The sequence below is a fragment of the Curcuma longa genome, chromosome 4 (assembly GCF_044706935.1).
Source record: "Curcuma longa cultivar G26 ecotype Majalengka, Jawa Barat chromosome 4, ITB_CL_G26_1.1, whole genome shotgun sequence".
Classification (NCBI taxonomy): Eukaryota; Viridiplantae; Streptophyta; class Magnoliopsida; order Zingiberales; family Zingiberaceae; genus Curcuma; species Curcuma longa.
In genome coordinates, this window is record NC_133864.1 from 422,795 (window position 1) to 427,575 (window position 4,781).

At 37.2% G+C, this 4,781-nt stretch overlaps 1 long non-coding RNA gene across 1 annotated transcript; it reads left to right on the forward strand.

Moving 5' to 3' along the window:
- The first annotated feature begins 770 nt into the window (after window positions 1-770).
- Window positions 771-1,366, forward strand: LOC141826068 (uncharacterized). Its single transcript, XR_012601604.1, has 2 exons — window positions 771-901; window positions 1,108-1,366. It is a non-coding gene; the product is annotated as an uncharacterized LOC141826068 (long non-coding RNA).
- Window positions 1,367-4,781: the final 3,415 nt, after the last annotated feature.

Genomic DNA, 4,781 nt, shown 5'->3' on the forward strand with positions numbered 1-4,781 from the left:
AAGTCATACTGAGTTAATATAGTTCAAAACCTTCATTTCTACTTCACGATCTATAACTCTTCAATGAGCTGCTCTCGAATCCCACTATGATTTCTCCTTCTTAGATAGGTTGCAAAATGAAAAAAACGTCTTAAAAGTCTTTCGAGAAGATTAGAACAATAATTAAGGACAAGACAACTATGAATCTAGGCTTTAAATTACTACAAGGAAAATTTCAAGGAATATTAAAATGTTGCTCAATTTTCATTAGCCCTCAAAGGCTCTCCTTGGTTCTCTTTATATAGTCTTCAAGTTGTTTTTAGCTTTCACTTTTTTGATTTGTAACCAACCAATTAAATGATCCACATTTCTTGTCGAGTGCTCTCATGATCGACTTAGTCTCCAATCTGCCAACAGATCTCTACATCGACTCGGTTCCGCATTAGTCGATTGTTCTTCTTGACAACAACTGCTTGAGCCAACTGAGGTTGACACAACTACCTCTTCTATCTGACAGTTGGGAAAAATACATGTCCTGAAGCAATGCCGATAAGAGTATGACACTTTAGGAAACATGACACTTATTTAGTTATCTTTTGTTATTGAGAATGCTTAGTTGTATATGGATAGGTGCTTGCTTGCCAAAGAAATAAACACCTGTTCCATACAAATAATTTATAGAAGTTAGTGTATATGGATAGGTGCTTTCATGGTTAATAATTGTTTCATCACTATTCTCTTCTAGCATAAATTAGAGATATATTTCCATTATCTTAACCTGTTCCTTTATTGTAGGAGTATTGCCAAAATATTTCCACTCTGAATGGTCGGTGGCACAGTTCCGTTTGCAAGAAAATTCACAATATGTAACAGCATTTGGCCACCAAAAGAATACTGTTGTTATTCTTGGTATAGACGGGAGGTACACTTTTCTCCAAGCTTTACATTTATGTCTTTGATGTGTACATATTATATATGCCTACACTCACTATAATTGTGTCTTATTTGAACATCCAATATGGTCTGAATTCAGACTATTCTTCCACATTCGACATAGCTCAACATGGACCACTTAGCGAGTTAAATAAAAATTTTACTTGTGACATTTTCTTTGAATTGCTCTTGCAGTTTCTTTCGGTGCCAATTCGATCCTGTTGCGGGTGGAGAGATGATGCAGTTGGAATGCTACAACTTCCTAAAGTCAGAATCTCTCTAGTAATATGATGTGCTTTACCCTCCATGGTTCATTTACTGTGATTTGCATTCACAAATTATATTTATGTTCAAAATTTTGTATATAAACTACAATAATGGCATGTAAATTATTGCTCCTGCAGTAAAATGTGTATACTAGTTTTAAGGCTGATTCTAAATTTTGTTCCTTGAACACTCTTGAGTATTCCTTTTCAATTGCACATTGCACAAGTTTGCTTCGCAAAACTGATTTGTGTAGCAAAACTGATAGAAGGTGGAGTGGTATACAAAGGATGCATTAATTGGCCAACATTCTCTGAGTCTATTAAATCTGTCGTTATGGCTGAGGGTGTAAAAATTGTTGACGAGGGTGTTCTCATACCCAAATTGATTGCTAGATATCCATAGCTTATTTAGAACAATTCTGAGAAGATGTTTGAGGTAATCTCATGCGCTCTTAGGACTTCCAATGGTTCCTAATTCCTATTTGGAAACATTCAGGAGGGCCATGGTAAGTGGAGTCTTTGGGCATCTTTGCTAGAAGGAACAGGTAACTAAAGATCTTTAATCTTGATGAAATTCTTCCAAACTTCATCTGATCTTCCATCTCGGTGTTATTCTTCCATTCTTCGTCAATGGACTTTTTTTTAACTCTGAAGAATGAGCATTTGTTCTTGAATCAGGCGAGAAAGCGCAACAAAGCCACAATTAGGCAGAAATGCACTTTCATGAGTTTTAAAAGGCTGCTTGTGACTTAGACTTGCTCCTTCATGGAATACTTTATTTACTCAGTTATACAAGGTAAATGTAAATTATAAGTTATGCATTATCTTTACTAATAGGTAAAGTAGAAGGAAAATTGTCTACTTTCAAGATTAATCAAATAAAATTCAGATATCTAAATTATAAAAAAAATACAAATTTGATGTTCATTTTGATCAAAGTTTGTTTATGTTCATTGGTCAATTAAATAAATAAGTTTGAATAACTTGTTAAACTATGTGAACAAGTTCGAACACACACGCGTATATATATATATATATATATATATATATATATATATATATACTATATATATATATATATATATATATATATATTTACGAGATTGATCTGCTGGGCGATAGTTTGGTGGGTGATGATCGATCAGACGATCGATTAAGCCCCCATATAATCGGCCACTGCCAGCCGCGATTTCGGCCGAATTCGGTTTCCGGCCAAATCATGGCCGGAAACCGGCCGTGATTCGGTCGGAATCGCGACTGACAGTGGCCGCACGCGAATATTCCGGCCACAAATTGGTCGATGCGCCGACGAGTGGTGCGTCGATCGGGCCTGGTCCGGCGGCCGGACGGCGGCGCGATGGCGGCCGGAAGCGACGGAGGTCAGAGAAGAAACACTGTGTAGTGGACGGTCGGATTTCGCGTGATCGACGTGAATGGACGGTGGATCTGCGGCGCTCACGGGTGCCCACGAAATAGGCGCCCAGCAGATTAGTTATATATATATATATATATATACTCATAATATTCATAATTATGAATAAAGATTTTAAATTATTTATGAATAATATTCATAAATAAATTTTTGAATCATATTTATCAATAAATTTTTATTAATATGATAAATAAATATAAAAAAATTAAAATGGATAAAAAAATTTGTATTATCAAGTTCAATAATAAATCAAATATGTTTAAAATATATAAAGTTTAAACAATTAAATAAATTTGAATTGAGAGCTTGCTAAAATTTAAATAAACTAAATTCAAGTCAAATTTAAACCAAGCTCAAACTCAAAAAAAGAAATCAAGTCGAGTTTGAATAATTATTTCAATGACTTGATTCATTTTATATTTGACTTGGCTTAGCTCAATTATCTTATCAAACAAACTTGAATATCACAAAATTTAACTCAACTCAACTCGAGTCGTTTACAACCTAGCAACGGCTAGCAATTTTAGGATGCTAGAAACAACCATTATCGCATCATTGAACATGAGCATAGTAGAAGAAGAGTTTGGGCTTGTTTGAAGGACCAACATATGTAGAGCTGTCAAACGGATCAACTCATGGCAAGGCAGGTCAACTTGCCAGAAACCCCTCATATGACGGCGTGGAGCAAGTCGACTAACCAACTTGACGAGTTGAAAAATCTCCAACTCAACCCAAGGCGACCCACCAACTTCGCCGGAGCTGCTGTCGGAATGCGGATTTGCTACCGAGATGCGTTGTCGGGACTTACTGCCGGAACATCAGGTTGCTGCCGGGATACGTTGCCGGAAGCTTGGGGGTTTCGGAGACTTCCATCTTCGTCGGAAAAGTTTCAGTCGTGTGCCTTACTTTGTAAGTTCATCGGAAATTGGATTATCGGCGATAGTTAGAAAGCCCCGGAAACGAACGCAACGTGTGTTGTTGCACGTTTTTGATATTGGGATTTTCTCTCGTATTGATCATTACTGTTCGACGGCTAGTACCGCAAACAACGACACGACTTGTGACTTGAGAAGCCGTCCAGACGAGAATTTGGCATGGATCACTGATAGAAGCAAATTTCGACAAAGCTGCTTAGTTCAATGTCATTTCCACTGAGCGTCATACGTCAGATATACGTAGAATAAATTGTTATTCTAAAATTTTAATTTCTTAATTATGTCATATACATATTGTAGCTTGCATGCGTGTGTTGCGTGTATTGCAGGTGTTGTAATAATTTAGATTTTATTATTGTCTTTTATTTCGCTGTGCACGTTTTTGAAATGTATAAACATGTGCAACATACCTAGTCGATCCCAACAGCTTGGTCACCCCAATTCTAGAGGACACAACCTCCTCTACTCCCTTATCAACTTGGTCTCCCCAACTCCTCGACTCCCTCACTGACTCGATCACCTCGACTCCAGAGGGCACTGCCTCCTCGACTCTTTTATCGACTCGACCACCCCAACTCCAAAGAATGCAAACTCTACAATTCCTTTAGAGTCTAGTCATCCTATAGGGGCCTTCTGACGGTTACTGCGAATATTAATCCTGAATATAAAACCATGAGTGAGAGTAGAAATAATTATATGAGTGTCAGACTTGATCCTCTAAATGCTTTCCTACATACACGTGACATGTAATGAATGGAGGAGCATGTAACGACTGTCGGATCTGATCTTCTAGGATTGCGAACATAAAGATGTTCTTTTAGCCGAATATATAAACTCTGGGGAAAGTACGCAAGAAGGAGGTGATTCTATTTTTCTTCTTCTTCTTTCTCTATTATTATGCTATTTTTATCTTTCCTAACTCCCTATCCTAACTTGAGCATTAGAGTGGTCACATCGAACTCCCTCGACATCCATCTTATTTCTTATCGGAGTGTTACAAGTATCTTTGGCGTCTTCCTTCTTTCCAGGACCTTCAACATTGCCACCTCCATTGTTCTATCTTGCTAGCTCACTAGATCCTGATCTTAGTCAGGAACAAGAACTATGAGAGAAATTGATGATAACAAAAAGGAACCTTCTGATCAACTAACTCCAAAACTACCTGATAAAGAACTAAGGGCTAATAAGTCAACTCCATAAATACTTCAAGGAGATACTTAATAGATTAAATGTCAT